General features: G+C 40.6%; 1 protein-coding gene and 1 pseudogene across 2 annotated transcripts in view; one reads left to right on the top strand and one right to left on the bottom strand.

Annotated features, from left to right (window-relative positions):
* The window catches only part of PDGFC (platelet derived growth factor C), a 193,660-nt gene that overhangs the window by 3,799 nt on the left and 163,261 nt on the right, over positions 1-26,600 (top strand). The window lies entirely within an intron of this gene.
* LOC120223078 lies at positions 24,269-25,610 on the bottom strand (annotated as a pseudogene).

Raw genomic sequence — 26,600 nt, 5'->3', positions numbered from 1 at the left:
CTGATTTTTCGCTTAATGCTATTTGCAATTCTTGCCACTTTGTTGTGAGAATAGCAATAATCCGCCATTATTAGAAGTTAGTTTTGTGTCCTTGATTTTCAGCCTGATTTCTAACCCTGAAGTCTTACATAAAAACCAAGGGTCACCAGATGTAACTTAAAGAAGGAGATAAAAGATAAGAAGAACACTAGAAGAACACTGGCTTATATAGGGTTCCTGACCTCTACTTCTTAAATGGCCACAGGAAAAATTGCTAATATCTGTGTGCACTCACTCAGAGGAGAATTCCTACTGTGAAACTGGCAAGTTCTGGGATGGTGCTCCTGCGTTGTAGCAGAAGGAATCATATACATCCCAAAACGCAACGAACCAAAGCTTACTTTCTCTATAGCATCTAGTCCAAATAGACACCAATCACAAAGTTGTTGATGGAGTAAGGCATTTGTGGCATTGGTAAGTGATTTTATTTCACCCGTGCCGACCTGAAATGTGCTTCTTGTTCTCATTTTCTTTAACTGTTTTGAGTGTGGATTTGGGATATCCCTCTATTAGTTAGGGTTATCTCTATGAAAATCGTTTCTTTTTTTATTTTTTATTTTTTTTTTAATGTTTTATTTATTTCTAGGAGAGAGAGAGAGAGAGAGACAGCGTGAGCGGGTGAGAGAGAGAGGGAGACACAGACTCTGAAACAGGCTCCAGGCTCTGAGCTGGCAGTCAGCACAGAGCCCGACACGGGGCTCAAACCCACGAACCGCGAGATCATGACCTAAGCGAAAGTCGGACGCTTAACCGACTAAGCCACCCAGGCGCCCCAAAAATCGTTTCTTATATGTGCTCGTTTCCTCAAGAACTTTTGTGGCCTGTGGGGCCATTTACTCTGCAGACAGGTGGTCATCTAGTGAAGCTTATCTGAGTGTATGTTATCTTGTGCTTATGGCTTCTCTCTCTCTCTCTCTCTCTGTCTCTCCTCTCTCTCTTTTAATGCCAGCTTGCTCCTGCTCCTCCTGCCATGTACCTCTGTCTAACAAAACTGTGTCCACTCCCTTTACCCTTTTTAAGGGTACCCTTCAAAGCTCTGATTTACTGAAAAGAGAGAATCACAATCCCTAGAATGGTGTCCAGAAGTAAATACGCTCTGACTGAGTGTTAAAGGGACTTCCTGTGAGTTAGTCTATAAGTTGTAGTGCATGACCTTTGTGACATTTATTTTTGTTGTTTAGAGGTTTTTTTTCCTTTTTTTTAGAGAACTTCCTCCTTGTTCTGTGCTCAGTTTGAGACTGTTGAGGAAGTTGAAGAAGTAAAGTGTCATTATGTAATGATGAATGTTGTTTTTCATGATAGGTGGCCAAAAAAAGCCCCATTCTGATTGTTTGGTAACATTTCCCTCCTACCAACTGTTATCTTTTACATTTAATCTATTTTGTACTTACCTCTAAACGGTGACCAGGTCTGTAGGAAGCTTTAGGTACTTGTGAATAAACACCAGGATCTGACCCTAAATGTTCCCTGTTGATGCCTTTTTAGGGAGCTCCGTCTTGGACACCAAAATCTTAGCATTGTCCATTCCTCTTTCATCCTTCCTGACACTTATTTTTTAACAGATCTTCTTTGTATTCTTTTCCGCTTCATGTTTTTTCAACCTTTAGAGTGCTAAAATTCTGCTTTATCTACAAACTTGCACACTCTTTGTAGAAATAGAATTCTAATCATAATGCGATGAGTGTTAAGTAAATAATAATTGAGTCAACGTAGTTGCGTTGATAATGTCCATACTCCCTTCCCCCCATAAAAATGTTTCCAAAATTGCTAAAATTTTCCCCATAGGTTTCTATTTGTGTTAACTAAAGAGGTAGAAGTCATAAAAGTCCTTTTATTTACTAGGCCTAGTTTTGATGTTTCTGATTTTATTTGGAAGTACCACAGGTAGCCAGAATATCTATACAGTGCTGTGGCATCTCTAGATAACTCATATATTAAACAGTCTCTCTGTGTTATTTTTCTCCACCACCTCTGCCAACTGTGATGTGTGTGTGTGTGTGTGTGTGTGTGTGTGTGTCTTTCTTATTTCCTAAGGACCCCTCTAGTGGCTGACTTTTATTTGGTATGCCCCAGTACTACCACTGTTAAATTGTTAAAATATTGAAATGCTTCTGATGGGTTGGGAAGAAGCCAATGCTACTCTTTTAGGACAAACTGACCATCTGTGAATCAGAAACTACAAGGTTAGTACTTGACATAGTTCAGGAACTCTAGGTACTCTTTCAACCCTGCTGGCCTCCTTCCTGTTTGGTTACTGAGTCTGCCACATTGATTATTACCCATTTTCACACATTTAGCTACTGACAATTTCAGTCATATTGGAGTTCCACTCCTCTCATCTCCTCTCTGCCTGGCAGCTGAGGCCAGGCTGAGGCTTGAAGGACCTCGAGTAAGGAAAAGATATGGCCTTTTAAAAAATTTTTTTGTAATGTTTATTTATTTTTGAGAGAGACAGGGCATCAGCGGGGGAGGAGCAGAGAGAGAGGGAGACACAGAATCCGAAGCAGGCTCCAGGCTCTGAGCTGTCAGCACAGAAGTGTGAGATCATGACCTGACAAAGTGTGAGATCATGACCTGAGCCAAAGTCGGACAGTTAACTGCCTGAGCCACCCAGGTACCCTGGATATGGCCTTTCTAAAGCCTCTTTCTTGCAGCTGCTATTGTTGTACCTCACCAGGGGTTGGGGCCTGGGAGGTGAGATGAGGCATAGGGACCAGGCCTACAGTGGCATGGATTGCAGTCCTCTGTTGGCTGTTCTCATTTCTGTGGGCTGCACTGATCAGGTGCATGTGATGGGTGGCACCTTACTGTCGTCTGAATTAAATGGATCACTTTCTCAGTGAGATCTTTTCACCGACCACTTAATAGGAATTAGTCAGCCCTCACTATCACAACAAGGTTGACTAACGGCGTAGTGCTTATTATCACTTTTTGATATTCTTCTTATTAATTAATTTAGTAGTTGTCAGTGTACTCCAGCCACCCCCCCCCCCCCCCCCCCCCCCCCCAGCATGTGTGAATTCCCTGAGAATGTGGACCTCGTCTAACTCGCTCTCTTCAGGAGCTTGGAGTTTTAACATCTGGAACAGGGGTTGTGTACAGTACGCGCTCAATAAATATTTGTTGGATGGTTCTGGATGTAGTGCCTTATCAGAGTAAGGCTATGCTGTTGGCTATAAGAGTAGGGCATCTTTGAAGATGTCTTTTTGGTCTTGGAACTTCTACATTGTTTTACATTTTTCATAGGAACATAAACTTGTTTATTTATTGCTTGTGATGGGTTGTGCCAGTCAGAGTACTACTTTGTAATCTTGGTAAATATACTGTGTTACCAGGTGAGCATGTACCAAGTCAGTGGGTAGGTTTCCTAGAACTGTGCTGCTAACTTTCTTAAACATGCCATTTCTGTGCACTCTTCCCTCTGTATTTTCCAAAGATGCGGTATTGTGTGATATGGACTGAGGATCTGAATAATGGTAAATTTTAGATGGCTAACATGCCTCAACAAAGAGGTGTGCCTTCCATCCTCTGCTTGTAACTTACAGATAAGTTGCGCAGGCTGGACATCAGCAGTAACTATGGTGTGTAGAATGTTAAGACTAGAAGGATCCCAAGAGGCTCTCCTCACCTATGTGTAAAGTGAGACCTGGAGAGCTGAAGTGATCTCGTCAAGGTCATTGTTGAGTGCAACAGTATTAAACTGCTAATATGGTGATATGTTTGTCCTTCTATAAAGAACCAACTGGGCAAATGGGATTCTCAGTTTAACATTCTGAGGGTTTGTGTAAAAGCCATTCTTTATTACTTTAGGGGGTCGCATGCTTTGTGGGTTGTGAAGGAAGATGAGACACCCAGGGTCCTAAAACACAGCTTATAAGAACACTAAGGCAAACAATATGAAAATAATCACATTGATTAAAATAACAGATACTCTGGCTAATATATAGTACAGTATTTCTGTTGGGGTAGAAATCTGACAGTTTGGCAAATAACTTGAAATGCTGTGTTTAGAATTATTACTATTACATGTCGAGACTTTATTTTAAGCCGGTGTACTAGATCCATGGGTGTTTATTTCAATATTTGGTTTATTAAGAGATGATGAAGAGGATGGTTGACATTTGCATACTTGATTTCCACAAGGGAGGTTTTTTTTTTAAACAATAATTTTGAGCATTTCATTTGGCAGGATGTCTCCCTGATGTAAGAACCATGGGAATGAGTAAATAAGTGTGACTTAGCGGGCTCTAGAAAGTGCAACCTGTTTTTCTTTTGAACGAATATAATGAGTGATCTTAATTTTTATTTACATTATAATGTATAGGATGTTCTATTCCAAGGTTCAAATTTCTTTTGAATGTCAGGAACATCAGGAAATAAATTCATAGGTGCGGAGTTGAATGTCTTGCCCGAAATAGGATTAAATGACCAAAATTTTGTTTGTAAAATTTCTAAATCTGAGAATGAAAGGAGCTAAAGATTATAAAGAGGGACTTATACTAATTACATTTATCACTAAAGTCAAGTTATTAAGAGTGATTTTTTTGGGTAGTATCATCTCATTTTATCATTTATGTCACAAGAATACATTTTATTTGTTTGTTTATTTATTTTTGTACTTTTAAAAAATTATAGTTTATTTTGGTCAAGTTGGTTTCCATATAGCCACCCAGTGCTCATCCCAACAAGTACAAGAATACATTTTAAATCGATCTGAGCCAATTCTGTTATCTGACTTCACTTTAGATTTCATTTGCCATCTCTAAGCAGTTATTCCCAGTCCCCTGGTGACTGAACAGCTTCCTCCCTGGATATTGGACTTTTGTCTAAGCCACACCATCTTTGCTAGACTGGCTCCACTAATTTTGCTTTCTTGGTCTTAGGCTTAATTACTCTTTTACTTTCAAGCTTCGATTTTTTTGTACTTGGCTTTTACCCTATCAGATAGTAGTTGAGCCATTTTTCAATCAAATAGGGTGTGTGTATTAGGTTGTTGCAGGGAGTGGAGAATGGAGGACCTGATTTTCTGAGGGATACAATCATCCCCAAACAGCACCGGGCACATTGATGGTAAAGGTGAGGATATAGATTTGCATTGTTACTGTGTGTCCTGTGTCCTGATATGACCCCAGGAAGAGCTCTCAGGGGAGACACAGGAAGGGCAGTATTTGGATGCATTTTTTGTGGGTGGGTCAAAAGATCTCCCAGTGGGTCTCTGGTTTTGTAATGATTAATAATGATACCCTATGAGGGCCTGTTGGTTGCCACACTTGGGCTCAGTGTTTGCAGGCAGTAGACAGCTTATCTTTATAACCTCCCCTTGGAGTATGAGGAAAAACACCAAGGTTTCACTAGGCCAAGTAGCTTAGCCAAGGGCTCATAGCTGGTAAATGTTTGCACCCAGGCCTGACTCCAAGCCCAGGACTCTTAGTCACATGCTTCTTCCTTCATGAGTTAAATGGTCTAATGTTTTATTAGAACATTGTTTTTATTCAGCACATATTTATAAGCATCTGCTCTTGGCTAAGCTCTGCACTAGGTGCTGGGTATTCAAAGAATAGGATGCGGTTCTGCCCTTCAGGATCTGTGTCCAAGAAGGATGACAGGTCCTTCCTTTCTCTCATGGTTCAGTTTAGTGCTGTGCTCCGAGTGCTCTGGGAACACGGAATGCTTTATGTCACTTCAAAAATCCTCCGTTGATTGACAAAACGGTCGATTGTGTCTGGAAGAGAAAGGAGCGCAGGGGGAGAAGTTCCCACAGAGGAGGTGACATGGTTTGAAGGGGGTCTGAGAGAGGAAAGGAGGAAAACATTTTAGATGGAGGGAATAGCCTCTGCAAAAGAATACAGGCCTGAGAAGGCATATCATGTGTGGGAGGCAGGAAGAATCTAAGGTTGAATATGAGTAGAGGCGAGAAAAAGGTGCAAAGTGTCGTTGATGGCTGCATTCAAAGGCCCTGATGCTGTTTGCAGTGTGAACTTCCTGCAGAGTTTGCACCAAACAAACCGCTTAAAAGAAAAGGTGGTCTGGCTCTTTGAGGGTGAGTTATTTTCAGTCACTTTCTAAGCAGATGTGGAGTAGCAGAGTTCTGCTTTGGTGTGCCTAGTTGGCTGCTGCTTGGTAGAACTTTCACCCTGTCATTATGCACATTTGGATGTTCGGACTTGGTTGGAAGGGCAGGCTGTACAGCCTCCGGTACACCCAAATAAGCTAAGCCTGTGTCCACACCACTTTCTATTGCCTTCTTTCTGTAAACAAAGAGCTATTTTCACACTTCACTCACAAAATGGATGGCATGCGGAATGAGGCTGGGTGAGGGATCCACAGATTGTGGTAAAAGGAAGCCCTCTTCCAGCACATGGAATTAGTGTAGTGAAGCTATTACGTTGCAAGAAGCAAAGAGAACAGCCTTAACACTTTTCAGGGACAGGCTCTCGAGTTTTGTAGAAAATTAATTCCTGTGAGTCTACTCTACCTTGAGAAGCTGTGTCACGTCCCCAGTGAGGTTCCTTCTGGTCCCTTGTATACAGTGCTAGAAATATTTTGTGGTAGTTAAGGACTTGACGAGAATGAGTTATCTTGGTGGATGTGCTTTCTAGATGCCATGCCATTTTTTTTTTTGAAGCTATGCTATTTGCATTCTAGGAAAGCCTCGTTTGTGAGTAGATACTATTTTAGGCTTTCCAGTGTTTGCAAGATGGAGATATGCTTCCGTGCTTAAATATGCCCAGCTGGCCATTGCACCTGCCTTTTGAGTCACTACAGAGATCAGAAACCATTAACAACAGAAGTTGGACTTACGTGGTACTTATCTCATGTTGTTTCTGGCAGTTATTTTTGCTGGGTATTTATAAGGACATCTGTCTTTTAAAAGAGTCTTACTACTTATCCTTTTTTTTCCACTAAGGAATAAATCACAGCTTGTTTCCCATTCCCATTCATAGTCTGAGGTGATTAGAAATGCAAATTGGGTGTCATTAAAACATTATGATTTTTCTGTGACATCAGGCGATATTTAAAATCAGTGTGCTAAGAAGGAACATGTGCTTAAAATGTGATTAAGATGTGAACAAAATGAGTAGAATGAAATATTCACTTCCTTCCTGGAAATCTCTTACTGGGTCTGGAAAACAAGGGTAACCTGTAGTGTTCATCATTTCTGACTTATCGTACTTTAAGCCTGAGACGTAAGCCTCAGATGTGCACGTTGTTTAAGAACACAGGAAAACAGTAGCTTCTAACATTTTCAGATTGCTCTGTGGAAGTACATACTAAAGACTCCCTCTTGCAAGAGTGAGATTTACAGTCGGATTACCCATTCAAAGGACAGATCGGATTCAGCTGTATTTCTCATAGGGATTTTTGGATATGTAAACACTATAAAAACAAGAAAAAATTGGATAGTTTAAGTATGAAAAGTATTGATCTGCACATTCAGAGCCAGAGATGGAATGTGCTGGAGGCAGATTTCTTCCACTGAAAATATGTTTATGTTGTAGGCAATAGAAGGTACTGGGGATGTTTCTTATTCAATAAGTGGCATTATCTCTGTAAGTATGCATTTTGTTCCTGACTTTTATTTATAAACAGAAGTACACTCACTTTCTGGAGCTCTACATGAAAATGAATTGCCTCTACGAAAAACAAGGGACCAGACCTCTCAGTGTTTTTATAGTTTCAGATGCAGTTTTATGTATATTGGAGATCTATATGCTGGGCTCAGATCTGTCTTTGTGTTAGTCACTGCAGTCAAAATGGTTTTACTGTTTCTAGAAAAATCAACAGTCTAAAAATAGCAGGTGTTTCCCAGGTCAAAACCCACTTCAGATATTGAGAGATGTTGACAGAGTCTAGATACCTAAATGATGAATACTGAACCTTGAAAAAGTTTTAATATCTTTTCTTGTGAATATTAGCAGGCTTGAGGTTTATAAGCAAGAGTAAGAATGTAAAAATCAAATGACCTCTGTGTTGATTTTTTTTTTAAAAAAAAGCTTTTCTTTCATGCTATAAAATTTATTTTTAGTCTGTGCTGAGAACTTTTAATAGGCATCAGTTGGGTACCCCGTTAAACTGCTTTAAAATGGTTTCCTTTTAGAACTCACATTTACATCCTAGGAAATCAATTAGAGCGTATGGATTTCACATTTCCCCTGCCATCTTCCTTTACAGCCATTTCTGAATGACCAGCCTACCAGAGCAAAACACTCAGAGGTGCAAATCTTCTGGAAGAAGTGCAAATGCCACACTTTTACTTGGAAAAATGAAAAAAAAAAAAAAAAAAAAATTCTTTAATATATCTGCCGAACATTTAAAACTGTAGAAAGCACAGGAAATACTTCTGGTGTATGGGAATGTGTGGTGTTTCCAAATTACAAACATTGTTTTGAACATTTCCCCGGTAGTGGTGAATTATATGAGACCACGTCCATCCAAGGAGACCTTGTTTAACTGTGGCTTGTGGTTCTGGGGCTCATTCAAACACTTAAACAAAATAAAGGGAATGGATGTAATAACTTCTTTATGGAAGGGCCATAAAAAGGTACAGGGCCATGTAAACAAATTGGGTCATTTACTAGATGTTTTAAGTGATAGATTTGCAATCCAAATTCAGGGGTGTGTAGTAGGCTGTATAGGATCATGACCATGTTCTGTTCTGAAAGTGAGGTTCCAGGCTTCTTTTTTGTTTGTTTATTTGTTTGTTTTTCTCTAGTGCATGGAATCCCTTTATTGCTCTTTTATACTGTAGTTTGAAAACAAAATCTCAAGCTTTTGAGCATTTGCATGTGTAGGTGTGATCAACTTCGGAAAATGGTTAGAAACGCATGTGTGAAAAGTTGAATTGACCTGATTTTTGGTAGCACTGGGTTGTGTTCAAGGAAAATAAGATGACTGAAATTGAAATTTTCCTCCTGGGCTCAGACATGTCTAAACTAATTGTAAAATAATTGTGCTGGCTTACAAGAGCAGACTCATAACTACGACTATGTAAAGTAGAAATCCAACAACAGTTATGATTTACAATTATTGTAACTCTGCCAATCTTGTAATAAAACCGCTATTATAACCCACCTACCGTGACATTCATTTGTCTTACTTGAGACATAGGTTAAAAAAAAAAAGAGCCTCTCCCAAGTCGTCTCGCTTTAGAGATCCACTTCATTACATTAGGGTATTCATTTACCTTCTCTGAAATGGGTACGAGGGTTGTGCGAGGGTTGTGCCGGAGCTGCCCAGCACCAGGAGGAGGGCAGGCGGGAATACGGGAATGCATGGTGCCCTGCATTGGCAGTGATGACTAGTGGCAGTGGCAGCCAGCAGTAAATTTGGAAATTGAAGTGAGGAAAGGAAACGAAGTAATTTCTGTGTTGATACCATAACAGTTATTCATTCTGCAACTTCTCTCAATCACGGTTGGCTCACTTGGCCTTAAAGGAAGTAGATTGTGTAAGAAACCTCGGTAAAAATCAATGAGCCTTTCTAAGTTTTAAAAACTGATGGCATCATACCATACTGGCAGCTTTTAAGTGTTACCGCCGGACGTTTGGCAGCGGAAATCACTGCTCCAGGTTCATAAGCCTTAAAAAACAAGGGACAATGGTGGATATTATAGTTTCTGTGTAATTTGTGACTTGCTATTTCCTTTCTTTTTTTTTTTTTCTTTTTCTTTTTTTTAATGAGTAACTTAGAACTAGATGTCCTTAAGTCTATGGGAAACTTACACTCTGCCTTTAAATTGGATTCTGTGTAACCTTAACAACAACAATTCACATCTTTTTGCCTTAGTTATCCACTCACCTCTTTTATGTGGCACGGAATTCTGTGTGGTTGTATACTACATAAATAAAAAGTCATCACACTGAGGTGAATACCACAAAGCGACACCTGTACCTGCCTGGAACTGTGAGGCATTGTGAGTAATGTGATGCTGACTTGGAGTTAGTCACTGCTTTCAAGTAGTTTACAGTGAAATGTATCACAGCCAGCTGTAATACAGAATAAAATAAGTATTGGGTGGGAATTGAGGGAAAAGCAAACTTATTTACAGCAGAGCCATTAGAAACCACTTAGGAGAGTGGTCAGGGGAGACTTCTGTATTGAGCAAACGTGCCTGGAAAGATGAGTGGCTGTGTGCATGCGGAATTGAAGGTACAGTGGGGCAGATTTTAGGAGATGGGACCCTGCTGTAAATATGAAAAGGAAGGGAGTCTGGGAAATCCATGCAGTCAGTCCAGTGAGGTTTGTTCTGACTGAGACCTCAGAAGTAGATTCAGTGGTCAAGTGACTGGCAGTAAGAAGCACTAGGGGCTCCTGGGTGGCTCAGTCAGTTAAGCCTGTGACTTCGGCTCAGGTCATGATCTCACAGTTCATGAGTTCGAGCCCTGCTTCTGGCTTTGTGTTGACAGCTTGGAGCCTGGAGCCTGCTTCAGATTCTGTGTCTCCCTGTCTTTGCCCCTCCCTCACTCATGCTTATTCTCTCTCTCTCTTTCAAAAATAAATAAACATAAAACATTAAAAAAAAAAAGAAATAAGAAGCACTAAAGGAGGGACATTGATGTATTACTTCTGTTTGAATAATTTGGAGAGCAATTCTCTGTGTTTCATTGTAAACCTCATTATTGGCCTTCCCACCCCAGCTACGCAGGCAGCCAAATTATGGATGAAGTCTGAGTCCTGGTGTATAGTCTTCACTCCTGGTGAAGGTTGCTGAAAAGAGAAGAACGCAGTTAGAAGGAAAGGAAATCCCACACTTGTAGTCCAGAGCCATGAAGAGGAGGCAGTAAAGGGGGAAAAAAGGCAAGAGAAAGAAAAGAACAACAAAAAGGAGAAGAAGAAGCCTTAGGCAGATAGAAGAGGGTGCCAAGGAAGGAGAGAGGAAAATAAAAGAAATTGACTTACAGGATAAAATACAACAGAGAGTTAAGAAAATGAAGATCAATGAATTAAGCGGTCTGTGATTTTTCAGTATTGACCAAAAAAATAGAAACAAGGACAAAACTCCTTCAGTGTAATGTGGGGTCTGGGTGTGGGAGGAAGAATCACTATGGACCAAAATGAAGAAGTTAGGCATAAAGTGTTTAAGACATTTGGGTAAGTTTTGTGATGGAAAGGAGGTATTGAAGTGGCTCCAGAATGAAGAGAAAGAAAGAGGAAAGAAACAGGTTTGTTTGACTTGTTTGGTGGGTTTGAGAGAGATCCAGAGGGGACTGTAAAGGTTGAATGTGTAACAAAAGATAAGATTTCTGCGCTGGAAATTGCCTGTGCAGTTGCTGATGGAATATGGGAGAAATGACCGCAGAGCAACGGGCAGCGTGTCAGATTATTGCAGGAAGAACTGAGCATACCTGGCAGAGAAGAGGGAATTAAATTTTGGAGGAAGTGAGCCTTAAGGCAAATTTTGACCAAGTGAAAAGAGATGCAGGAGAAATTGTAGTGAAGGTTCCCTGGCGGTGGTGTCAGATAAACCCCAATGGTGACATTTTAGTCCTGCCTGGTGTCTAAAGTAGAGGCATCAATGATATGAGAGACAAGATAGCAAAAATACATGTTTTGGCCCGGTCAGTCCACCGAGAGGATAATGGATTAGTTATCCATACGTTTTGGTCAGTTTGGGGATATGGAGATGGAGGATGGAGGGTGGCTGCTAGGCAGAGGTTTAGGAGTGCCGTGGCCGCAGTTAGCGTCATATGTAGTAGAAAACGATGGTTACGGGAAGGGGAGTGACATGTGGCAGAATATGTGTTACAAAGATGCAGCTAAACCAGGGTGAGTCAAGACTTTGAACCTTTTACAGAGCTGCAGAGATCTAAAAAACAATAATGGGCATTCAAACAAAGGACCACTTTAATGCCCCTTACTTTATCTATCCGGTGCTGATGTCCTTAAAAGTGTGTCCTCAAAAATCATAAAAGGATGGGGGAGGGACCACTTCAGGCCTCTGGGATCTCTGCTGTGGAAGTTCTAAGCATCTGTTGCAAGCGCCACACAGGTGTTTGTTTGTTTGTTTGTCGAGGGTGGGTTCAGTTTTAGCTATGTTTGCTCAAGAGAAGAATATACCTCCATGTGTACATTCCACACTCCCCAGAGAGGCTGTGTCCTGAGGATTGTGTGTGCTTCTATTGTGGAGAACCTTTTATGTTCTTATAACCATTGGCAACACAGACATGGAACTGGTTTGTTAAATAACCATGATTGTTGATTGAGCCTTGATCAAAAATACAACTCTTTTTTTGCTCTTCCTGAATTTTATTGCACAGGGCAAATCTTCTCCTGCTCCAGTATGGATATTTCTGCAAGACATGGTTTTTCAGGGGCACCAGGGTGGCTCAGTCGGCTGGGCAGCTGACTTCGGCTCCGGTCATGATCTCGTGATTTTATGAATTTGAGTCCTTCATCAGGCTCTGTGCCGACCGCTCGGAGCCTGGAGTCTGCTTCGGATTCTGTGTCTCCCTCTCTCTCTGCTTCCCTCTTCCCTCCTTGTGCTCTGCTTTCTTCTCTCTCTCAATAATAAATATACATTAAAAAAAAAAGACATGGTTTTTCAACTCACCCTTAAGAGATAACTGAATTTGAGAGTGATTTCAAATGGAAACACCCTATGATTTAGAAATAAGATTGGCCAAGCCTTCAGAAGGTAAAACTCTCAATGTCTTCACTGCCTTCCTGGGCCTGCTGCTGAGTGGAGCCTGTCTGGGAAAGCGGCTGACCGGGAGGAAGCAGGGGTCTTGATGTGTCTGAGGGATTCCACCTTCACGGAGCGCGTCCTGGCCGTTTCCCTTGAACGTCTTCCTGTTGCTGTGGTATCACTGTACCTACCCTTTTGGTCCCTCAGGGTCACCTAGTTACCCGTATGTTTTGAGGACTTCTTTTGTCTCATACCTGGGCTTGCTTTCAGGATTCCAAATCTGAGAATGCCACTTCAAGTGAACTCTCTGTTCTGCTTAAATAGGATTCCTTCACAAACCTGTAAAATGTGAATACGGCACCTTAAATACGCACAGAATCATTGTCAAGCTAATGAATGAAAACCTTTCTATTTTTGAGTAAAGGAATTATGTTTGTATTTGTAACTTCTGAATTCTCCCTGTCATCACCCCTGGTCAGGTGCTGATCACCTAAACTATAGCATAAATGTCCTTATTCTTCCTTAAGAGGCTCTTTCATGGCCTCCCACCCCAGATGGATCATATATAGAAGACTGATGCAGCATAACCATCCTATAGTAGAACTTTGGTTGTATTTACTCAGTGCTTCTCACACTCTTTTGGGGGAAATTTTATTTTTTTATGTTTATTTATTCTGAGAGAGAGAGGGAGGGACAGAGACAGAGGAAGAGACAGAATTCCAAGGAGGCTCTGTGCCATCAGCATAGAGCCTGATGCAGGGCTCAAACTCATATACTGTGAGATCATGACCTGAGCCGGAATCAAGAGTCAGACTTGATTCTGGGTGGGCCACCCAGGTGCCCCTGTGCTTCTCAAACTTGAACGTGTGTGCACATGAGCTGGGGACCTTATTAAAATGCAGGTTCTGATTATGTAGGTTGTTGACGGGGCCAGAGAATTTGCATTGTAGCAAGCTTCCAGATGCTGCTGCTGCTGGGCTGAGGACCAAACTTTGAGTAACAAGGACCTGCCTGGGTGTTCTCAAGGTCTGCTGTGATCTCATCTCAATCTTTCCAGTAAAAAGATTGCACATAGCTGATCACTGCTCACCACAGAGATGACTCTATGCCTCTCTGCTCTTGCAACTCTTTTAACCCAGAAGTCAGTTCAATCCAATAAGCATCATTTGCCTTGTGTTCTCCTTACCGTGGCACATCCTGAAAACAGATAACAAAAATGCAGGTTCTTGAGCCCTAGATGTTGACAATCAAATGTGGTTTTTCCTACACTAGAGACAGGAGGTATGCTTAGAATGCTGAAGGAGCTCAGAGATGTTCCATATCCTGGTCGAGAACGGCTTCTCATGAGGCCTTCTTTTCAGTTGGGTCTTGAAGGATAGTCCTCTAGAAAGGAAGGGGGTTCTAAGTGAAAGGCATAGACTTGTAAGAAAGCACAAAGTCTATTGAAAAATCAGCTCCATTTGGTGGGAAATAAGATTGAAAAAAGTATTCATTGTTTGTGCAGGACTCCGTGTGACATTCTAAGGAGCATGTTTAGATATGTTCGAGGGCCTGGGGAGAAGGCTGCTTGCTTTCTGCACCAGCTCCTAAAAGTAGTGGCCTGTCTTTCCCCCCATTTTTGTATTCCTAAATCTATAACAGATCAGTAACTGTCCACTGAGTGATCTGATTTAGGCTTTGTTTTTGTTTGTTTTTGTTTTTTTTTTTTGTTTTTTGATTTCAAAAAAAGAAAAAAAAAGTAAATCAGGATAATTGCAAAATATGGGGAGGCAAGGGACAAGGATACCAGTTGAAAGGCACTGACAATAGTTCTGATGTCAGATAATGAGCGACGGACCAGTTACTACTGCCTGTGGGGAGATTGGAAGGGTAACCATCGGGTAACTATCATCCCTCCTTTCCTCTGTGTGTTCAAAGCCTATGTGTATTTAACACTCCACGGGTGTTGCCTCTACAAAGCCTTTGTGTTTCTCTAGTCTGGCATGCGTGCCTACCCTAAACTCCCAGGATACTGCAGACTGTACCACATTTTACCTTAACTTCTAGTTCTGTATGTGTCTTTTCTTCCATCATTTTCAGAAGAGTCCAGTGTTCAATAATCTTTAGCTTAGTGTCTTAGATGGTAGATCTGTTTAAGTGAAGTGAAAACAGCCCGCTTGGACCCAACACAGCCAGTTCTGTTGTGGTGTTGACATCTGGTCTCACAGGTCATCCCTGATAGGCTCTAAAGAGGTCATATGCTTTATTTCACAACCAAAGGATGTAACTGATGCCTGGCTTCATTTTGAGGAACTAAAAGGGGACACACTGGAAGGTCTCTTAGTCTTTCTGCTTAGACTGAGTAAAATGAATGTACAAAGAACATTATTAGCAAAATTATAGTGATGACTGCTTAGAATGTTATTTCCTCAACAAGAAAAAGAAATGTATCATTTCCAGGAAAATTATTTTTAAACAGGGAACTTTATGATAGCATTTATTGCAATCGGTTTAAGAAAAGCGTGACTGTCAGAAGTCCGTTTTCAATAGCGTGAACTCATTTTTGTTTTAAATTATTTCTTCCTTCTGTTCTTTCTAGTGAATGTGAGATTTATCCTCATGTGCTTTCTTATTTTCAGTTTGCTTTTCCTTTTCTTTGCTTTGGGGTTTTGAGATTGACAACTATGATTTATCCCCTGGAAAGGAAAAATCTTGAAAAAGTCATGATCTCAAAAAATCACTCAAAGCATGTATTTTTTCTTTCCTTGGAAATAAAGTCGATTTTCTCAGCTCTGATCATATGAGATTATGGGCAAGTAGTCCTCAGTTCTGGCATGTGGACAAAACAGAAGCAGCCCCTGGAGAGAGAGAGTTCAGAATTCATGGCAGTAAGCACATGTTCAGTATGCCAATATTTATGGTGTCACAACCAAATTAAAACCATACCCTCTGCTATTTACATAAGTACAGTACCCAGACTGCACAGGGTTATGCCCACGTTTCTCAGTAAGATTTAAGGCAATACAGTTGTTCAGGACTCTTGGAGACCAGTCTATTTATTTTCATATTCATTTTATTCGTCTCTGTGAGGGAGGGTGAATTGTCTTCACTTATATTCGTTTTGAAGTCCTCCCGAATTAGCAGGGGTGGCAGATAGCAGGGGTGAAGAATGGCTTTGTGCTGCCATATACAGTGTATTTCGGCAGTTGTACCCTAATATTCTCAGTTCCTGTCCTAGGGGCGTTAGATGCATTGATTACTGAGAATGAACACAGATTGCTTCCTAGATAGATGGGTAATTCTTAATCTTTCATTTCTCATGTCTTATTTATGCTATTAGAGATCTGGGATTTCACCAATTTGGAAAAAAAACAACAACCCAGAATACAGACTTTTGGTAGGAAGACATATTTTATGTCTTTTTATGACACCTTTTAAAGTAGTAACATCTGGTAACATTTTTAAGAACAGTAAAGTTTCAGAAGCACTGTTGAGAATACATCTTACTTCTCTACTTTTATGAGACAAAGCTATCTAGAAGTATATTCTAACACATGATGCACTCGTACAGCAATGTAAGTGACAAAGAATGTTCAAAAATGACAGTGGGGAGTAGGTTTGGTAGAAGCCAGTGAATCACATTTGCTGGTGGATAGTACATTAGAGTGTTAATGCTTTCTTAATGACCCTTTTGAAAGTCCCAGATTTTTTCCAGATTCCTTCTGATTCTACTGTAGCTGAGACTCTAATCTAGAAATCAGTCTGGACAAGAACCCAATTACTGGATGGCTTTAATAGATTGGCTGTTTAGGGTTTTGGGAGATGGTCATATAACCATGAATCTATCAAGCAGAATTTTTTCACAACTGGTGACTGCAAGTGGCAATCTTTGGTGCAGGCAGGGGGTTTTTCTCATTTATAGGATAAAATAATCTTTTATGAGTAACTCTCATGTGAGCAAATGAAGCCTGACTATGTAAATCTTTCTTTTACGATGGGATAGAATCCAAGATATTTAAGAAGATATTTTATTTTTTGAGGTCAGTAATTTAAACACTGTGCTTAGGCTCTTTTTTGGTTCTCCAAACATTTATTATTAAGGCTTCCTTCGGTGTTTCCTTAAAAAGACAAAGTTCAGCATGTTTTCTTTGCGAACGATTGTCTCATACACAAAACAGAAAACAAACTTTCCTTTACTATTTTTTTTCTCAGACCTAATTATTCAGTTGTTTTTATGCCCACAGATTTTTAAATGATCACAGATTTTTCACTAATCTATTCATGTCTTATATTGGTGCTGGGAAAAAATAATAACTGTTTGAATCCTGTGCAGATTAATAAAAAATATTAAGGAAATTTCCTTGGTGGTCTACTAGCAATTTGAGAAAGATTACTGGCTTTTGCAGTTCATTAGTGGATCAATTTATTGAATGCTTAGTGTTAGGTATCTCATTTATCAGACACTGTCTTAGGGACCGGGGATACTTGGCCTATGCAGTTTCCAGCATTCTTGTCTGGCTGCCAAAATTGATTTTTCCATTTTGCATATGACTTAGGTCTTTGTCCTGCAGTAGATGCCAGGTTGAAGGAATTATTTTTGTCCTAAAACATGATTAGATTGTTTCAATGATGTCAATAATTTTAGTGAATTCCAAGAAATACACTTTCAATTAAATGTTCTTGAAGATTTCTATTTGATTTTCTACATAGTAATGAATATTGCTATTTACCTTAGTGATAACTGACAATAAATATTACATTTCCTAAGAAACTTGGCAGTATCACCCTATGTCTGTCTGTAATAACTAACCTATAATTTAGGTTAACTCCATCATTATATTGTGACTTGAGATTCTTTTTTCTGACTGCTTCATGATTTCTCTTATATTTTATGGAAAAACCTTGCTTATGTAAGTGCAAAGAAGATGTTGGTGTAATAAGATATTTACTAAAAGCTCTGGAAAAAAAGTTTCGATTTTTTGAAACCACCCAGCATTTTAAAATCCAACAGATTGGTGCTTTAGCCTAAATATATAATGTCTTATGTTATAGGCAGGACATTTTTTTCTTTCATTTTGGTGGACATATTAAAATAGGTTACACAGCAAATAAGCTAATGTGACCAGTCATTGTCATTTTACCATTTTTTTGGGGGGGAAGGAAGTCTGAAGCAAAAGAATATTCTTGCGGGAAGGTTCCCCCCCCCCCCACCAACTTAGGCATTTCACTGGCAGTCTCTTTGCCCCTAAAATTTATGCTTGAAATGGCCCAGAGATTTTAAATGTGGGGCATTTTAGGGGCCTTAGTACATTGATTGATTTAGGAATGATTTGCTTTGAACCTTGCTGCAGTGAGCTTTCAATAGAAAGCAAGGATTTTAATCTTTCCAACCAGATGGAGTGTGAAATTTGGCCTAATTGAGAAAGACCTTTTTCTGGCTAGGTTAGTGTCACCAAACTAAAGCAGGCCCTGGTATGGATGTGGGGATCCTTCTTTTCATTATTATATACCACTGGAATTAATTGTATTTGATAGGTTAGTATCTTGACTCATGGCAAGGAACCACTCAGGAATCCTAGATAACCTACGCCCACTTCTTATAATGACATATCAGTTGACATTTTTATTCTGACATCTTCGCTAGTTTTTGTCATTGACTGAATTTTGCGTTTCACGAATTTGTAAAGCCATGTAGCAATTCAACAATTATAAATTTCGAAGATCTGTGTATTTGTGAATGTAAGTAAAATGTTTCCAATGCAGCCCTGCTTTTCAAGTTTCCTATTGAATTGTAGGGGAGGGTGAGAGGAAAGGCAAAAAAATCCATTCTTCTACCCTTTTAGGTTCTGTTGTATGTGAATTAAACTGACAAAGATAAATTAGCAGGAGAAAAGGCGTATAGATTTTGTTAATATCTTTAATTTTATGTGCACAAGGGCTTTACAGAAAGGAATGAAGAACCCAAAGTAACAATTAGACTCAGAGGCTTATATACCATTTTAGCAAAGGGCTTTAAATAGTGGGAGAATTTATTGGCTAGGAAACACGTGAGGAAGGGGCACCTGGAAGTCTCAGTGGAGCATGTGACTCTTGATCATGGGGTTGTAAATTCAAGTCCCATGTTGAGGGTAGAGATTACTTAAAAATAAAATCTTAAAAGACAAAAGAAATATATGGGGAGAAACTAATGGGCGATAAGAGTTGTTTTAGTCATGTCTGTTTATGCAGACTCCTCTCTATGCCAGCTCTCTGTCTTCTATGATGAAGGTACTTCTCCTCATTCTGGTTCTGGAAAGGCAGGTTGGGGGAGCGGTGTGTGGAATTTATGCCACCTTCACAAAGGGAAATTTATGCTTTGCTTTTAGGCAGATAAGGGGAAGGCAGAGAACTTTTCCTGCGTTTGTTGATTCTCAGTCACCTTAGGCTCAAAATAATCCTTCTGCCAAAGTGGCATATTTTGTGGTGGCATTCCTTCATAACTGTCAGATATAATAGTTGGCTTTTTCTAATAGCCTGTATGTTCTAGAAAAGGGACATAGGGTACTGGTGGTGGGTGGGGATGCTGGTGCTCTTGTACTTCAGCAAAGCTATTTTTATTTTCTGGTCTGCTCCTTCTCTTCCTGAAAGTTACAAATAATTTGTCATCCGGTATTTAATAGCTTCTGCCAGGACTGGATCTATACCATCTCAGATATTTCCTCAAACAGGGTAGGGAGGAGAGGCAGGGCGAAGCAGTTCTACATCCTCATTTGCGGCATTCTTGATTTCCGTAGAAAATCCGAGGTCATTCTAGTAATATCCAGTTAGGAAATGTGAAGTGTTATGACTCACTTTATTTTGGCTTTGCACAGTATAGAAAATTTCTTGGCTAAGAAGGAATTCCTTTTCAAACTGCCAGTCCTCCCCAACAATTCTGAATAGGTAGTTCTCTCTTTGCACATTCTTCTGGGTTTAACTGCTGTGTAACCTCCTAACCCCTCATTAATAATTTCCTGAGGCTGGTTTGTTATAAAGAAACATTGCAGCACAGACTGTGTGTGAGTGAGTGAGTGAGTGTGTGTGTGTGTGTGTGTGTGTGTAAGTATGTGAGTTAGTGTATGTGTGCGATTACTCCTTAATGACCAACTCAAATGATATTAATGCTCTGGAGGAAAAAACAAGTGAACATTAGCTTCTTTCCCATTAGTGCACATGTTAATCAAGGAGATCACACCCTTAGGCAGAAGGTAATGAATGCTTTTTAACTCGTCTTCATTATTCAAATTAAATGGCTCATTTTCTATATTGTACACACACTTCAATGGCTTGAGCATTTAAAGGAATAATCATGAATCTTTCAAAGGCTTCTTAATATTAGGATACCAGAGAATAAATTTGTCGCGTTTTGGTTCTGAACAACAACAAGAAATAGCCAAGCAACTGTAAGTGTTTGGAGATGGGCGTTTGGGCTTCCACTCCTCTACACTATAAACTCTTCTCACCTTTCTCATATTTCAGCTACACATGCTGTCAGTGAAATTGACACTGGTCCCATGTTGGTCAGTAGAGCAGTAAACCTCCCACGAGAAATGCTGTGAATTACACAAAGTTGTCGTTACTCCTGGGATTTAGGGTGGTGATCAAAATGCTGTCTCCCCTTAGGAAAATGCGCACACTATGTTGTTAAGTGAAAAAGCAGGGTGAAAGTAGCATTTTAAATATTTTTAAGCATGGCCCCATATATTTTCCCATGTATACAGAAAGCCTAAAATGAAGCATAGTAAAATGTTCTTAGATTTTTGTCCACAGCAGCTGTAGGGAAGCAGTGGGGGTGTTGATATTTAAAATACGTTTAGGATTTGCTAAATTTTCCATCATAATCTTATATTACCGCTGTCATAGAAACAAGGCTGTGCAGATTCTAAGCCTAATTTAAATAGTGAGGAAGGGGGGCAAATATAAACAATAGCTTTTTCTTCTATTCTAAAGGAAAACACCTAAAATGCAAGATTTGTTTGTGGAAGCTTAGGAGATGGCATTCCAAAAGGTGGCCCTTTGGGGTTAAGATTTGAAGTTGTCTCTTAATTTTATCCCAGAGGCTAGATGTGGATAAGCAGAGCAGTAAGGCTTTTGCGGCAGTCGGTGAGGAGAGCCATCACAACAATTATCTATGTTGCTTTTGGCACTTTGCAAGAAATGTTGTTTTCATAAGACCTAAGAGTTTTGTCTGGGAAGAAAGAAGATAGCTGCCAACATTTGGCACCATATGGGATTTTCTTCTTTTTTTCTTTTTTCATTTCTTTCTTTTCCTTTTTTTTTTAAAAGCTTAGTGTGTAGTCTGTACATCCTGCTCTTAAGCCTGAAAGATCAAGAAAATATTATGGGGTGTTTTTTTTTCCATACACTTGCTGGAAACATCTGGAACATGCCATTAGGTTGCACACCACAGGCTTTAAATGTGTGATGGATACCATGAAAGAACCCCCAAATCAAACCCTGCCTTCCTTTGCAGCTGCGTTCTATAGTGCACTGTGACCCAGGGGCTGTACTGACCATACGGACTCCCGCTGATCACATTTATTGAGCCTGGTGGATTGAGAAACTGCACGTTACCTGCCTTTCTAAGTACCTTGTATCCTTCAGACATACCAGCACCTGGTCCTTATGGAAATCAGGACGCTTCTGCCAGTACTGCATTAATCCTGGGGCTGCACGCTTGCGCGCTCTGCAGTATATAAGCTCATCTGTTCTGTGAGCCTTTTAGAAATTCAAGAATAAAAATTATTTCAAATCCAGGTGTAAAGCAGGTAGGAAATTCTCCTCTAAGGAATACCTTTTGTTTTTGGAAGAAATACTATAGCTGCATTTATGACACTAAACTTTCAGTTAATGGAAAGGAAAAAACCAGACCGATAGTGAAGACTTTGTTTTTTATATTTGTGATTGAACTTATACCTTGACTGAGGCTCATATTTTGGGATAGTACCCGTCATCGGTTCATCTAACATATGAGAAATGAGATAAGTACCGAATAAAAAAACAAAAACCCACAAAGTAACAAAAAACTACATGTTTTGTTTCCTGAATCTTATTTTTCTCATACTGCTCTTACCCTTCATCCCCATGCCTTCATTTTGGTGTTGAATTATTATGGTTTCATGTCTCAGGTGAAAACTTCTGTCTGCAGAGTCTAGAACCCCTCAAAGCACACTACCCTCTGAGACTAGGGCCATCTCAAGGGAGAACTCTACATTAAAAGGGTGTTTTGAGGAGGGAAGTAAATTTGGAGCTTTGAGTAGGGAAGGAAGTGCCAAAGCAGACAGTCTGTGTAAACTGTGGAGGGTAGGGAACATCCACGGCAGAGGCCTGGGGGTGGGGAGGGGGCCTGCTGTGGATATATACAGATCCATAATAGGAGATCGCTAGTCAGGGTCTTGTGTGCGTCCCTGCTATTTTTTCCCACTGGTCTTCTGCCCTGTTTACTTCCTGGTGGCAAGAATCCTAAGAGATCCAAGGGCGATTCCTTTTGTTCATTCTGCTGCCCTCCTTTCCTTCCGCAGTTTAAGATTCGTAATGGTGACTCATGACCACTGTGCTGCGAGGGAGTCGGAGCCTGGTAATACACACGCATATTTCTGCTTCCAGCCCTTTCCAGCTTTGGAACAGACATTACTCTGGCCCTCCACCCTCTTTACCGAAGTCATTGTAAACATTACTTCAAGCATTCTGAAATGAACCTGAAGATGTCTTTTTAATACTTTTGTTCTGGAAAGTTTCAGGGCTCACAAGAGTCTTTAAAAACCTGGGAACATGCCCCCGGGAATGATTTAGGTATGGTCTCGTGGAGTCCTCCTTGCCTCGTTTTCTCAGAGGTGAAGTCATTTTCTTAGTCATGTAGGCCTTGGCAGCAGGAGCAGAACACTAGGGTAGCCCTCAGTGCTGGGCTCTGTTGGGCTCAGCCTGACATGCTCCGTTTGGGTTGTCTTGATGATAAATAGGTGAACTTTTGAGAGAAGGCAGGAGCTCTTCCTTCAGTGCTTGGGCAAGTTTTGAGCTCACTTGTTGCTCAGAAAAGGGATTTGTCCTTTAACAAATACCATGCTCGCTAAATGAAGAAGTAATACCAAGGCCATTTGTCAAAACAGGTAAAAACCTTGCCCTAGCTTACTCGGTTTATACTTTTCATTGCTAAGCACATGAAGTCATCTTGGGTGAAATATTATATCGTATACTTTCAAACGGGTTCGGCTCTTTTTCCGATTTATATATCTTGTATTTCTGGATAGTTTATTTACCATATGCTGTGACACCAGAGCTATTATTTTTGCCTCCACCTGAGAACATATTCAGTATTCTAGGTGGTAGATAAGGAGACAGGTCAGCCTTTCACTTTAGATTTCTTGATTTTTAAAATTATTTTCTCCATATCTTCTTTGTCAGAGGTGAATAACATTAAGTAGTACTTTCTGCAGGACTCTCCATAACCCTTTCTATGTATTCTGTAGGCTGTTTTAATAGGTAGAAGGACATAACCTACTTTGTCTATTTTTTTCATAAATATAATACATGCTCCACAGTTTACAAGAAGATCAAAGCCTCCTGTTGTTGGGATGATATTAACCAACCAAATAGGAGAAGAAGTCAGAATGTGAATTCTGATTTCTTAGTGCTCAGCAGTTGGTTTGGGTGAGCCGTGTCTGGCTTGTGGCAGCAGAGGGCTGGAATCCTTCTGTAAGGGCCCAGGTACTTAAAGAGTCCTACTGAACTCATGAGTGGTTATCATAACAGAGGACAGTACTGAATGTCTTTCAGGTTAGAATTGAAACTAAACTGCTGAGTCTGTCTGGTCATTAAAATTCCCAAAGTGCTTTCTGCAAGATTACGAGTTGGTAGCCATCCTCCTGGCCAAGTGAGTAATTGTTCTGTCAATCGGCCTCTGCAGTTGCATTTCCACAAGGTCATCGCATCCACCCCTAGAGCTGGACTGTCACATTAAGGGAGAATGGCCTCTTACAGGAGATGGGACAATCTCTTTAATTATCAAACTTATAAATTTATGCAGAATTTCTCTTTTTTTGCCCCTGCTTTGAGAAAAGATAGCAATTGTTTAGCTTTTATAACTTGGAGCTTAGGTTTTTTTTCGTTCTTTTAAATCTTTGGTTTTTGAGTTAATTATTTCATACAAGAGAAAGCATATTGCTGTCTGAAGTTTTCCCTGTGGAGATTATATATGTGTGCCCTGAAATACTAGGAAATACCTAGACTATTTATTTGTCTAGGGGTGAATAGGATGCCCCCAGCTAGTTTCTTCTTTCAGTAAATATTGACTGAACATTTATTACTCATGCAGCAGGATGCTAGACACAGGCGCTAGAGCAATGGACAGAACATCCAGAATCTCTGACCTCATTGAGTTTACACTCAAGGGAGGCGAGGAAGACGGCAAATAGCATACATAAGTGAATTGTTTGTATGATAGAGCATGATCAGTGCTGTGTATTGGGAGATAGGGAGTGTGTCTGATTAGAGAATATTTTGTAGTATTGTAAATAAAGAATGTTAAAGTAAGTCCTGGGGGATCCCACTCAGGTGACTTTTTTGTGGTGTTTGCCATCTCTGTTGTTTTGGAGGTGGGGGGCCGGGTGCTCAGGAGCTCTGGGTGGGGCAGGCCTGCTTCCTCGTCACCATCCCAGGCTGTGGCTGCCAGGATTGCACCAGCTCGGAGAATGGCAGCCAAGGGCAGATCAGAGCCGCGCTTGCGCCTGATGCTGTTGGGGGTGTCCCCTGCATTCTCACATTCTTGTCCAGTGGTCTGCATGTAGGAGGTGGTGGGTTTTCGCTGGCCGGATCTCCACTCCACAACCACTATGTCTTTGTCATCTGCCGGTGGCTCCACGCCCCCAGTCTTGCGGTGAATCAGCCGGTTGTAGCGGGAGTGGCGAGCCTTCAGATTATGGGGCTCCGTGCTGTATGCTTGCTTGTTCCTCTTCATCGGGAAGTGGGAGCACTTCGCAGGACCTTCCACTGCAATGGGTGGATGTGGTGGCAGCTCTTCCCACCACTGCGCCCGGAAACGGAAAAAGCCCACCAAGGTGACTTTGACGTTGGAGCTGAGGAGCTAGGTAGGGGAGAAGGCCTTACTAGCAGGGTCAGTGGGAGTGGCAAGGCCCTAAGAGAGGATTGTCCCTGGCAAGATTGGGCACAGCTGGGTAGCTGGAGTGAGCTAAGCAGATGAGTGATGCATTTTTGGGGGTTATTATTTCTTTTGGCTTGAGGGGAGGAAGGGAAGAACTGTCATCATGGTGGCTTAGAGCAGCATGGAGTAGGCAAGTGGCCAGTCAGATTTCAGATATATTTTGCAGTTGGAGCTGTTAGAATTGCTGGCGAACTGGAAATCAGGAGTTGCGAATGGATTGTAAGGAGCAAGGCCCAAACTCTCACCTGTAGGTCTGGACACCCATTTTGATCTTTGACCTATTGTTTATGTCTTAAAAGTCTTCAGGCTTCTGTTTGTTAACTGTTCTAACTAGGCACCAGCGGACGCATGAATTGATTGTGGCAGGGAAAGCCTGTAAAAGATACAAGTTGGTGATGGATTTTATAGTTCATGTTTAATAATTGTAAGCAATCAATGTATGTGAGTTAAAGATCAGTAAAAGAGAATGAAGCAAATGTGTTGATTTGGAACAGTATTACCAACTGCTTAGCTAAGTGGAAGAATTTTTTTTTTTTTAATAGAGGCAGGTTATACTACAAGAAGAAATACCATTGAATAATAAATATAGCTAACACTTTTTAAGTGCTTACCCTACACCAGACATGCATTAGTGTATGCTTTACGTACATTAATTCCTTTAAACCTCACAAGAAAACCCTGTGAGGACACAATCACTACTATTCCTAGTTTAGGGAGAAAGTAAGCCATTTGGCCACAGTCAGGTAGCTGAGCAAGGGTTCCAATGAAGTCAATCTGCTTTTCAGGGTGCATGCCCTTGATCGTTACATTATCTACTTCCAATAGCTGCTTTAATTTGTTAGAACTGCAGGTCTAATTTGGTTAGATGCTGAGCAGATTTGCTCAGCTTCTGGTCACTTCTTAAATGCAGAGAAGTCAATGAGGGCTCTAAATATTCTGAGTTTTTTGTCTTACCAATGCCACATACTTATTTTAAATAGGGGAAGCCTGGATGCTTGGGATAAAAAGAATCCATAGAAGATGTGAAAATAGGACTTACTGAAGTCCGGAGCTGAGTTTAAATCCTCGTTTATCCACTTGTTAGTTACACAATCTCAATTTAGTCACTCAATCTTTCTGATAATCTAAGTCTCCAATCTGTAGAATTCAGAAACAGAGTTACTGCACAGAGGAACATTATTGAAACTCCCAGCAAAATGCCTGGTCTACTTAATGCATTTTAGCTTCTTCACCTATCTTTCCAGTCAGATAGGCTGAAAATGCATGTAGGGGTTTCTTTTTTTTTAAATTAAAAAAAAAAAAAGTGTTTTATTTATTTTTGAGACAGAGAGAGCAAGAGCAGGAGAGGGCCAGAGAGAGAGGGAGAGACACAGAATCTGAAGACAGGCTCCAGCCTCTGAGCTGTCAACACAGAGCCCTGTGTGGGGCTCAAACCCACGAACTGTGAGATCATGACCTGAGCCGAAGTCGGATGCTTAACTGACTGAGCCACCCAGGCACCCCACACATAGGGGTTTCTAAAAATAAATTGGATCAGATAAACAAAAGAAAAAGCTTGATGTAGGGAGGCTAGCAAAATTATCCAATGTGGGTTGACAAGAGAATATTAAAGAAATAATTGGTGTGCATTTACTTAGATCAGTGCTTGTCAGACTTGAAGGTTTATCTGAACCCTCTGGGATCTTGTTAGAATATGGATTCTGCTTCAATAGGCTTGGGGGAGGGCCTGATAGTCTGTGTTTCTAACATGCTCATGCGATGCTGATGTTGCTAGTCTGTGGA

Source organism: Hyaena hyaena, unplaced genomic scaffold (assembly GCF_003009895.1).
Source record: "Hyaena hyaena isolate Hyena2069 unplaced genomic scaffold, ASM300989v1 scaffold_951, whole genome shotgun sequence".
Taxonomy (NCBI): Eukaryota; Metazoa; Chordata; class Mammalia; order Carnivora; family Hyaenidae; genus Hyaena; species Hyaena hyaena.
The sequence above is the reverse complement of the archived record's forward strand: the minus strand, read 5'-3'. Positions and strand labels throughout refer to the sequence as shown.